At 33.0% G+C, this 13000-nt stretch overlaps 1 protein-coding gene across 1 annotated transcript in view; it reads left to right on the top strand.

The window, feature by feature from the left end:
• Positions 1-1234: 1234 nt before the first annotated feature.
• ZNF438 (zinc finger protein 438) overlaps positions 1235-13000 on the top strand; it is a 1581053-nt gene continuing 1569287 nt past the window's right edge. The window contains exon 1 of the mRNA XM_044066690.1: positions 1235-1286. The gene's annotated coding sequence lies outside the window, so the exon portion shown is untranslated. The remainder of the gene's footprint in view (positions 1287-13000) is intronic.

Genomic DNA, 13000 nt, shown 5'->3' with positions numbered 1-13000 from the left:
AAATCTTTTTAAACACATTTTTAAAAACTACAGTGAGTGTGTGCAAATGGGGTTGATACCACACATCTGTATAAACAATGGCGTATGTTCTCTTACTTCTTATTGTTTGTACTATCAGAATTTGTAGCAACTAGTAAATGGTTTACTACAATCCAGGAATGTAGCAAGCAAATCCATTTTGTATTCACAAGCTCTTAGTGTTACCACCTCTTAGGCACCTGGCACTTAAAAATGGACACATCTCTCAAAATGCTGCCCCTGAGCACTTAATAAATGTAAACAACATTTTCAGCTGTCCCCCTCAAAACTAACAAAAATATTTAGATTAGAAATATTGCACCTGTTGTTAAAGGCATTCACTTAGGCAGCTGTGGACATACTAAGACATGTTTATGTGATGCTCATAAAAAATGTACTCGGGAGAGTACAACGAGTATGCCTAGACACAGCTTTGCTGCAATACCATTAACATAATAATTAAAACTTGCACTCAATATGCTGCATCGTGTAGTAGTTCCACATCTACGAAGTACGTGATATAACCGATTGTGTTATGCTGGCATTTCGTATGCTGTAGTTGTCACCACCAAAGATGCACACAACTCTCGTACAGTTAAACGTTTTTCTATTAATTCATAAATGCGCACGTAAGCTTTTGAGTTTCTTGTTTATAGCCACAAACCTATTTGAAAAAAAAATATTCTGATCTTGTTTAAGCAGCTTTATTATTACATTGGCTTTACGGCACATAATATTTTTGAAATCTGCTTACAAGTATTCAAAGACGCTTATCACCACAATAAAGTCAAGTGGCTACCGAACACATTCCTTTTATTGCTGGCAAAGGAGATGCATGCATTTTGCATTACACACGAACTCCATTAAGACTCGGCAACAAATGTACAAATTTTCCTTTTCAATATATAAGCGATGCACATTGCATATAGCCACCCATACTTTACTTCTAAACACTACTATAACAAACTTACGTTAACACAAGTGTCAGAAATGCGTACAGACCATCCATACAACATAAGTGCTCTTGAATCTTTATGGAAAACAAACCCTGCCTTAATTACACACATTGCAACTTGCTGGATTTTATTTATTTATTTATTTAGGCTACACTTTTATGTCACACATACGCTGTCGGATACACTTCCGGTTCTGCCTTTTTTTCAGGATATATTATTATGTTACACCAATGTTGTCAGAAAAAAATCTAAACGCATTTCCGGTGTAACGAAGGGAATGATGTATATAGCTAACGCTAAGCTATTCCAGGGGTGAGTTTTTATGGATGTGCACGGTATCCAAGTTGCACTTTGTTCTCAACTGCCATTCTTTTTAGTGAAGGATGGAAATCATTGGGTGTGAACCACACTATTAACCATTTCCAAATAGTATACTCTTTGGAGTAGAAAAGGTAGTCAGTGATTTACCAACACCTATTAGTGGGTAATATGTTGAGAGGTGAAAGGCATGCACCTGCCATTAAATATAACAATAAGTAACATAACATATTAATAATGGTTTGGTACCGGCGATGTCCTTTTTTGTCTCACTCTTTTTATTGCTATTTTATCAGTTTTGAATAAAAATATGCTACGCATAAGGATCGCATCTTATATAATTTCTTAATGGATTATAAAAAATAGTTATTTGAATGTGACACAACTCCCAACTGTCTCTGATCTTTCCTTGTATTTATTTTTTTGCCTTGTCCCTAGTAAATCGACGAGGGTTCGCAGCTAGTAAAGTCAGCAAATAGTCTGCTTTAGTTCAAGTTACTCGAGATTTTTTTATGTGATGAGTATGAGATAGGTGGTGCTTGTACTTGTACAAGTAAAACGTTTGTATTTCATAATTTATATTTTATACTGGTGTATACAGTAAAATATCCCTGGCATTTTGGTTTTGCGACAGTACTGGATGGTAATCGAACCGAACGGTAAACGCTTTTTATGAGACGAGGTTTGGGCATGCCTCTCAGACTTTCATCACAATAGATGTATGCATATTTGAATGAATGTAGAGCTGAAAGAGTCTTTCAAGGTAGGATGAAAATGCATGAAAAGAGGAGACTGGTAGCAACGTTGTATGAGTTCGAATTTAAGGTTACTTTCTGCCTAGCTATCTTATTTACAGTAAAGAATTCAGTATTGCTGTTAGGAAATATGGTTTTGCTGAGTGCGTGTTTAATATTTTAATGTATTCTGAGCTCTCATTTATCCATATTGGAAACTGTATCATGTGTATGTTTGAGTTGCCGCTAAAGTTTGTTTTCTAAATGGTGTTTTGTTTAACTTTTGAACTAGGGGCTGATCACCTCTCCCCCTCAAAAATCTGGATTTCATGTTGAAGCCAACATGCAGTTTAGGGCAAGAACTATATATATATATATATATATATATATATATATATATATATATATATAATTTTTTTTTATTTACTGCAGGTTATGGTTTAGGCAATCATTCCGTCTGGCAAACAGCTTGCCTTTCTTGAATTGGGTCGTTTGCTTAATTAAACCACAGTATTTTCAGTTGAAAAAACACTTCCTGGATTTGGCATCTGATCCCACCTAGACAGTTATTGTGTATGACTTGTTGCTTCCCAGCTTAGCCATTGCATTTTAACTTTATTCTGGAGTTAATGGTTAAGACCTCCACTGCATGGTTCTTAACTGGTTTTACCGGGAGTGCACATATTACTCCAGTGTCAGAGAAACTGTGCTGGCAGCTGCTGCAGGGGGAAGGGCTAGTAAAATCTGTTTTATGACATTTGAAGTCCTTAAATAGTCTATGCCTAAAATATCTGGTTGAGTGCTTACCCCATGCGGTTATGTATGGCCATTGTACTGCATTGTCTTGTGAACACTAAAGATTCCTAGGTGAGACACAGAAAATAAGACTGCAGGACACTTATCTGTGTGAATCCAGACCTATGACATGTTGTGCCTTGTCATATTCAAGAGTATAACTCACTCACCGCGTTTAAGATCCCTGTTTGAATACTTAATTTTTTTTAATCAGTTTATGTCCCTTATTGGAATAAAGCATTGGAACTATTTAGATGACAAAACATAATTCATTCTAAGCACAGGTCCCCTAAATCCGATTCACTAAACCATGCTGTAATGAAACCAGCATAAAATAAACAAGAATGCTAACAGGCATATTTATGAAATGCTGACTGTGATGCAGATCAGCAGTCCACAAGTACATGTAAAATCAATTTGTTTGAACAAGAAACATATTCTCCACAGGGTTTCTATAGTTATCAGTTAAGTGTCTTTTAGACCTAATTTCATTACATTATATAAAAAAAAAAAATAAAATGTCAGGAATAAAGTTTTATGTAACCCCATATCTGCATTCTTTTTTTTCCAAAATCTCTTTTATTTCAATTTTCTTTTTTCAAATAACAACAGCAATACGGTAACTCAAAAACACAAATAAACAATACAAATACCTATCTAAAGAAAACGGACAACAATCTCATTCAGAGAAAATTATACATATATATGTATATATATATATATATATATATATATATACACACACACACACAATATATACACAAGAAGTCACTACATCGTTAAGTAAAGTATGATAATTCTTATGTTCATTTTGTCTCATAAGGGATAGTTAGAATGGGGATAGTCTATATATAAAGTAAAAATAGAAATTTAACCTAAGACACAAATTTGTATGTTTAGGGAAAATATCTAGTTACACATATACTAAGAAAAGGGGGAAGATGCAAGAAAGACTGGTTATACTACATTCATTTCTTATTTAAAGGTTAGCTTTTCATGACAATTTGTAGGCAAATTTTATTTGTCAAGAATTATATGTAGCAAGTAACCCCAATATTTTTGGTAATAGAGTTTGTTTTTTGTTTTTGAATAAATTAATTTGTGAGATGAGATGTATTTGATAGCAAGATTGCTAAAATTTTCCCATGTAATTGGTGACATGACATTCCAATTCTTTGTAATAAAGAATTTAATAAGGGCACACATCGTAATGAAGACATGTTTTAATATTTTTGGAAGTTGATTGATATTAATGTACAATATAGCTGTCTCCCAAGTAAGGGTTGATTTTTTTCATATCCCATCTTCTCTAATCTTACTCTCAAGGAACACCATAATTTGTGTTTCTTAGTACAGTTCCACATGACATGTAAAATATCAGCTGTTTAATCCGGACAATGGGGACATATAGGCGAAAAGTTAGGAGTGAATTTATTTAATTTAGATAAGGTATAATATAGATTATTACCATAATTTGTGTATATAACAGCTTTTTGACCAGAATAAGTTTGATTGTATTTTCAATGGCTAGTTTCTTATTTTCTTCAGTTAGTGATTGATTTTTCATTTGCCAATAGTTTGAAAATAATAAAGAATTCTGATGTTTTGCACTCATCACAATTTTATAAGTCCTAGAAATTGTTTTCCCTTTAATTGCAATATTTTCAAGTATTAATTTAACTAAATCTATGTTCTGTAAGTCAGTGTGTATTTGTGAGAATTTAGCATTTATAAGATGATGAAGTTGATTAAGGATAATACTATATTTTATAGGAAGTTTGAGTTCAAGTCTCATTTGCCCCATGTTAGTCTTTCCATTGGTATATATCCCATATTGTGTAGTCTTTTATCAGAGGGTAGTTTGTTAGATTTACTGGTTTATTATTTATTAGTAAATTAGGATTTAGGTGTAACGGTTGTATAAGGGCAAAAGCGTCAGCGAATTGCAATGATTTAAATAGTTTCTGTGTTGTAAGAATCATGTTTTTAATTAGTGGGTGTAAATTCTTCGTGTATATGCTAGCCTGGTTTAAATTCAAGAATGGTAAGGATTTGATATTACAGCCAAGGGATTTCAACTGTTTATACCAGATTGTGGTCCACTGGGGTGTCCAAGTATTTATATACGAGTCATAGTTTATTATTTGTATTAGTCTGTATACAGTAATTATACTATAGTAAAGCTTAAAATCAGGTAACCCCAATCCCCCCTTATCTTTGGCGAGTACAAGCTTTGCATATTTAATTCTGGTAGATTTGAAATACCATAAGAATCTTGATATAGCTTTTTCCATGGCAAGGAAGAAGTTTTGGGGAATATTTGAAAAGGTAGCATTTAACTGAAAGAGTATTCTTGGTAGAAAATTCATCTTGACAACACGAGCTTTTGACAGTAGAGACATATTAATGTTCTTCCATCTATCCATATTGTTTTGAATACTAGTCCATGTAGTTAGTAGGTTATTGTTTATAATATATTTGAAATCTGAAGTAAATATTATTCCTAGATATTTTATCTGGTGGTTTATTTTGATCTCACTCATAGGAAAGTACAATTCTTTATGCCTTATAGGATTGAGGGGAAATATGTGTGACTTGTTTAAATTTAAATTATAATTTGAAACTACCAAGAACTCATCAATAACTTTCAGTATTTTTGGGAGGTCAGTAGTGGGGAGTTGGAAGTATATATTTAAGTCATCAGCAAAGGCTGAGTATATAAGATTTGTATTGTGGATTCTGGGAATATGATGAAAGTTTTTTTGTGAAATAGAAGGAGGGGTTCTAGATAAAGATTAAATAGGTATGGCGAAAGAGGACATCCTTGTCTTGTACCATTGGATAAGAGTATAGGGTTAGTTATAAGTTTATTTACCTGTATAGTGGTAGAAGCTTTCTGATAGAGAACCTGGATCATTTTAATGAATTCTTGAGGAAAACCATATTAAGGCAGTATATTAAAGATAAAGTGTAAGTTTACTGTATCAAAAGCTTTAGTTGCATCTACTATAAGGGCATATCCGGGATATTTATCCCTATTAAATAGTCTTACAATGGTATCTAAAAGGAGGGTGTTGTCACTTGTTTGCCTGTTTGTCATAAAGCCCATTTGTTGATGGGAAATAATAGAGGGGAGTATATTCTTAAGTCTGTTTGCTATAACATGGGCTAATATCTTAAGATCAGTGTTTATGAGGGCTATTGGTCTATAATTTGCTGGATCTGTTGGGTCAGAATGTGGTTTAGGAATCAACACTGTCTTGGAGTTAAGTATTTGTCTGTTATACCATATTGTATTATATAGTTGAAAACTTTTAATAACACTTTGGAGATAGATTCCATGAATAGCTTATAAAAATCCCAATGTATCCATCAGGCCCAGGGGATTTACCTAATTTTAGTTTGTTTATTACAGCTTTTATCTCTTTTAAATGTAATGCTGATTTTAAGAGTTTCCTTTGATCTTCTGTAATTTGTGGAAAGTTTATATTATGTATAAAATCCTCAAATCTGTCTGTAGATGATGATAAGGATATATTGTATAATTTCTTATAAATATCTTCAAAAACATCCACTATAGCTTGATCTTTATATTTCACCTGTCCTTCATATTTTATTTCTTTGATCCTAGGAGGTCCACTTTTTATGTTAATTAGTCTAGCTAGGAATTTTGATGGTGTATGAGCCCATTTTGAATAGTGATATATTGACCTTAATTCTAAGGAGGAGATATTTTTTAAATAGTGTTTGTGTAATTGTTTTTGCCAATCGATTATTTTTTTCCTCAAGTTCTTTAGAATATTTTTCCTGAAGTTCTAGTTCAGCAGTGTTTATTTGACACTCTAGTTCATTCTTAAGATTGTTATACTTTTTTTTGAGCCATGCAGATTTTTGAATAATAATACCCCTGATGACCGCCTTGGTAGCTGCCCATTGTATGTCATATGGAATTTGATCGAATATAAAATCATTTTGAAGTTGGGTTAGCAAATTCTGAACTTCTTGTGTAGTTTCATGATTTTGTATAATTTTAGGATTTAAAGTCCAGGTATTGAAATAGGAAATATTTTGTTTATGAGCTTGAAAGTTTATTAAAAGTCTAATTTTGGAATGATCTGAAAGAGTTCTAGGTGATGCAGCATAATTTAATTTGTTAAAAAGGAAAGCAAGGGAAATTAGAAAAGCATCTGTCCTGGACCAAGATTTATGAGTGGCTGAAAAGAAAGTGAATCTTGATATTGTTTTATCATATTGAAATTTAACATAAGGGTCATCTAGTTCAAATGTATTTTGTAATTCAAGTGCTGTAGTGGTAGATTATGACTGTCTGTTTTTATTATGTGATCTATCCTTATCTAGATTTAGTAAAGCATTCCAGTCCCCACCTACAATAAACAGATGATTTGGGTATTTGGCTAATATATTAAAGATTTCATAAATGAAGAGCTGTTGATTTGAGCAGGGGCTATATATATATATATTAAGAAAGAGTAATGGTTTGTTCAAAGTATGATATTCAGTAGTAAATAATACCCATCTTCCCTTTGAGTCAGCTTCATAGGAAGTAATCTCTCATTGGAAGGATTTATTTACTATAATGGCCACTCCCCTGGACAAAGAACTATAATTTGCAGCAACTATTCTTTTAACCCATTTTCTTTTCCTTTCCCTAACCCAAAGTTGGTCATCTAAGTGAGTTTCTTGCAAGAAAGTTATATCAGCCTTAGTTTGGTATGTGAGGTGCATGATTAAATTTTTTTTCTTTTTATCTACCATCCCTTTAACATTCTAAGAGTCTATGGTTATCATTTTTATTAATATTGTTGAAGTTTCTCATTAGTTGATGCACAAAAATACAGTTATAAACTTTTTCTGTTAGTGTATTTATCTTAAGAATAAATGTTGTGACTTCTATACTCCTAAACTCTAAATAGGTGCCTAACCACCCATCCCTCTGTATTTGTAAATGCGCATGAGTTAAGAAACTAAAAGAAACTATTATTTTTAACAACAAAGAGTATATATATATCAGAGGGATGTCAATAATACCCATACTGTTCCAAATGCGAACAGTCATCAGCTAACAGACTGTGCCCATCCCGCTCCTTTTATTATTTATATACTGCATATTCATTTTCAGACTTCTTAAAATATTATATTAATTGTACCCTTAGATATTATATAGAGAGAAGGAAAAGTAGTTTTTATAAAACGTTTTGTAGCAACAGCTACATAGTATAACTCTTAATATTTCAAGAGTTATTAAAAGTTAAAACAATATTTTCAAAAAACAAGTACAATATATGTATGTTTAAAGAAGGCATCATTTAAAAAATTCAACAACATTTGCATTATTCTTGCTAACCGCAACTAACTGTGGTTCTTTAAAATGTATTGGAAACCATACAAGCAATCATTGTGAACTCATATTATTAATTAACCAGTGCCATCTACTGGACAAACATGGAAAAATGTTTTTGTACCTTGCTCATAGACACCTTTAAAGGTAACTCAATGGTTATGCCAGTAGAATAATGATTATACATTTTAAACATTTAAAGAAGGCAGCACTTTAAAATTCAAAAACATTTGCCTTATTCTTACTAACAGCAACTAACTGTGGTTCTTTAAAATGTATTGGAACTTCATTTAACATTGCACTGGCAAAAGCCATATTGATCCATCATTGTGTACTCCTATATTAATAATTAACCAGTGCCATCTACTTGAACAAACAGAAAGAAAATAAAAACAAAATGTTTTTATACCTTGTTAATGGACACATTTAAAAGTAACTCAATGGTTATGTCAGAAGAATAATGGTTGTACATTTTAAACCATTAAAGAAGGCAGCACTTTAAAATTCAACAACATTTGCCTTATTCTTGCTAACAGCAACTAACTGTGGCTCTTTAAATGTATTGGAATCTTCATTTAGCACTGCACTGTCAAAAGCCATATAAACACATCATTGTGAACTCATATGTTAATTAACCAGTGCCATCAACTGAACAAACAGAGAGGAAGAATTAAAAAAGAGAAACGTTTTTGTACCTTGCCCATAGACATAATTAAAAGCAAGTCATTGATTATGCCAGTAGAATGAGTATACATTTTAACTGAAACTACTTATGTCTAATATTTACACTACTTAAACTATTATATCAAAGGTTATATCCCATTTTTTAAATGTAATTTAACACTTCTTTTTTGTAAGCTGTAAATGCACTTTAAAGTCATTTCTCTATGCAGACATTGTTAGGTAGCTTTGTAACTTTTAAATCTAAAGGCAGTTACTAAAATACAGTACCTTAAGTATTACAGTGTAGCAAAGAGGTTTTCTTTACAGACAAATAAGCAGAGTTATTTAGAACACATTCCACATCCATTTGTTTAAAATTTCCCATGAGTGGTATATTCTTCTGTCCTGTAGTTCTTTGGAGCTGTAGCACTTGTTTAGCCTTCCAAATGTTGTTTTTGGATCAAAAGATATGAAGAGTTGTCTCAGGCAGGATTTACTTTGAAGAGACGCAGAAAGGTGGATTTTGCCTGGTCAGGTGTTTCCAAGGATATTTTTTCTTCTTTGTAATAAAATGTTAAAGTTGCAGGATGTCTCATTTGGAAACAAATCTTATTTTCAATTAGGTAATTGCAGTATTTGCTGAGTTTCTGTCGATTTTGTTTCATTTGTAAAGGAAGATCTAGAGTAATCATAATTTTATGTGCTATCCATGTAACATTCTTTTTAATCTTATAAGCTGACAGTATCTGTTGAACATGTGCTGAATTAAGCAGTCCGATATAGATTTGTCTAGGAAGATGACTTGTTTGTGTATGCTTTATAGCTCTGTAAGCTCTTTTGATCACTATCTCATCCAGGAGATTTTTATTAGCCAGAAGAGAGCTTAGTATTTCTTTTATTATTGGAATAAGTTGTGAATTTATCAAAGCTCTCTGGAATACCTCTTATGATAAAATTATTTCTCCGGCTTCTAGCTTCCAAGTCTGAACATTTTTTGCTGTAATTCTTTAATTATGGTGTCATTAGTTTGTGCTTTTTGTTGCAGTTCATTTATTTTTAGCTCATTGTCTATAATTTTAGCTTCATTTTGTTCAAGCCTAAGCACAATTTGGTCCAGAGTAGAGCCAAATGTAGTTAGCTTATGAGAGAAACCCTGCACTTCTGTTTGTAAAGCAGTTTTCAGATTCTCCAAAGGTTGTTCCTGTTTTAATCTGACATTTTTTCAGCTTCTTGTTGCTGCTTGTTAATTTTTTGCCTTTTAGAAATGGTTTCTTTCTCAGGAGTAGTAATTGCAGACAGTTTGGTTTTTGCGGTTAGTTTCCATCCGATCTGGCTGATTCTCCATTAATCTTGTATAGTTAGATTCCTAGTAGTAGTGCAGAATTTTAAATGATAAGTCTTGTTATGAAAGTTATTTTTCTTGTTACTTTCCTCTTATTAGGCCTGTTAGTCTTGAAGAATTCACACCATGTGGTTCAGGGCTCTGTTTCCAACAAGTAATTATTTTTCCTTCAGAATGAGAGAATCTTTGAAAAATAAAGATGATACTCCTATTTCTGCTTTAATCCATTGATATTTGGTATACTTTTCCTAAGCGATGCACTGGTTTGAAGTCAGATTATAGTATAGGAATGCGGGAGCTGCACTGTCAGTGTGCTTACAGGCTGTCCAGCATTTTGGAATGCCCCCATATCTACATTCTAAATGATTCCGTCTCTTAGGTCATCATTCCAACTGAGTCAGTTGCATGGTGCACTACATGTATCACATGGGTTCATATGTTCATAGGCTAGTATTAGGCAGGCAGTTTGAACAACTATATGTAGCCTAACTGTGCATCTTTGGCAGTATCACTGGTAGATTTCTCTGTTATTGAAAAGGGCCATGCTACTAGTCTGTGGAGTAAATTTATGTGAAACTGTTCAACAATCTACACTCTACCTGAAAGAGGCTAAGGTGTTGCATCATTTAACATGCAAGGATAGGGAATCTTTTGGCTATTGAAACTATCCCTCTAAAGACCTCTGTTTAATGTTAAAAAGTACATTAATAGTTTCAGAGTAAGTGTTCCTGCAATGCAGAAGAGTTAACAAAATTGGGTCTTGCATATCCCTAATGTCAAGACAGTGATCCATCCATCCATCCTCAACCCCCTTTTCCCATTTTGCACATGGTGTCAAGACAGATATCTCCATGTAAAAGTCTGTAAGAGATGGAAAACAAGTGAAAGACTTAGATCTAGCCGGATAGTTAAAGAAGTGTAGCCCTTTGATTTTCTTGGTTAGGAAGCATTGAGATCTTTCAAGCTTTAATGTGTGTTTTGCGAGATGTGTACCAATTTCAGAATAATAATCAGTGATCAGATGTGGGAGGAATATAGGGGGGCTAATATCTCTTTGGCTGTTGAGAATATACCTTTGATAGTGGAGCAATGAAAAATATTTCTTTAATGAAAGTGATACTTGACAATCAAAGGACAGTGTGTTGTCAATAAAAATTGTAGATCTCTCCATAGCATGTTATGTGCCTGCTATATGAATCAGAAGATAGTGCACTTTTTCACCTTTGTGAATCTATTTCTTAGTTTATTACTATTATTTATTTGTCTTTGTTGACAGGAAAAGTCCAGCTGGACAAAAGCCATTGTCAGCAGAGGCCCGGGGAGAAAAGCTCCACATTTAAGTTACACATGATGTAATTTGTAATTGTGGGGTAAAAACATCAGCTTATTTACATGAGTTTTAGATATTTTTAAATATTTCTTACATGAACATAAAATTTTAACACAAAAAAACAAGAGAGAAGTTTCAATAATTGGCCAAATTGTGTTATAGAGATAACACACAGTAATAATTAATATGTTTATAGCATGATGGCTGCTGGAAACAGATCAAACTGGGATGTTTTTGAGTTTAGTAGTAATTAACAACAGATAAATAGAATGCAGCTTAAAAATTATGAGAGATATGAAAGGAGAAGTTATAGAAATGATCAGGAAGATAAATGGAAGAATTATCGTTGGGGTGTGAGAGAAAGGGGAAAGTAAGAGTTTAGGAAATAAATGCAATAAGAGGAGGAGCAGTGGTCTACAAAAAGATTGGGAAGCAAAGTGGTTGTAAGAGTTGGAGAAAAGCAGTCTGAGTAAAGTTAGCCAGATAAGCCGGAAGAACAGAGCCATCTTGGGCATAGATGCTGTTTAAACAAGCTTTTGAAACTATTTAAGTTTTCTTTCTGTTTTAACTGTGTGGGGATTTCATTTCAGAGTTTTGAGAGTAGAGATGGTCTCCAGCAGTGTTGAATGTCTTACTGATACATAGTAAAAGTTTATTGCTGGATCGAAGGTCTCTAGTGGGTGAATAGTACAGTAGAGTATTTTGTAATGCTGGTTATTTGTTTTGAGAGTACAGTAGGTTGTGGGCATTGATTTGTTGTGAGTATATCAACTGGTTTGGGAGTTCAAGCCAGTTTAATTGTTTTAATGCAAGGCAATGGTGTGTTTTATAAGGTTGGTTGGTTGCAATTTTGCTGTTTTGTAGTAGCAGGAGTTTAGATTAGCTTTATAAGTAGTGTCTAGGTTTGTAAGAATAGGGGAAGCATAAAATAGGGAAGTAAGGAGGTATGTTGCTGCTAAAGCAATCCTTGCTTGATCTGTCAGGTAGTGTTTAGCTCTATAGAGGGAGCTGAGTTTTTGGTGAGTTTTCTTGTTGGCATGAAGTGTATGGTGATAAAATTTGAGTCTGTCTGTTATGACTCCGAGTAGTTTAGTTTGGCTTATGGTTTCTATTTTTTGTGATATTACCTTACAAAATATGAAATCTGCGTTTCTGGTTAAGGTGTTCTTTTGCAGGAAATAGCATAAGTTTTTTTTTTTCATTAAACAGCATGTTAGAATTTTTTTGCTATATTTCAATGATGGTGAATGATTTTTGAGGGATTACCTGCAGTATTATTATGGATGGGGCAGAGCAGATAAAAGATGAATCATCAGCAAACTGTACAAGTTTTGTAGAGGTATAAAGTTTATTTATGAAAATATTAAATTAATTATATACAGGGCAATTCTGCATTTGTACCATTAAGCGCAAACAAACCTACCTAAATTTAGCTTTATACAGCTGTACAATTCCTGCCATGTAATAGTTTTTTCATGAGTTATA

The sequence above is a fragment of the Protopterus annectens genome, chromosome 3.part1, assembly GCF_019279795.1.
Source record: "Protopterus annectens isolate FY-2018-M chromosome 3.part1, PAN1.0, whole genome shotgun sequence".
NCBI lineage: Eukaryota > Metazoa > Chordata > Ceratodontiformes > Protopteridae > Protopterus > Protopterus annectens.
The sequence above is the reverse complement of the archived record's forward strand: the minus strand, read 5'-3'. Positions and strand labels throughout refer to the sequence as shown.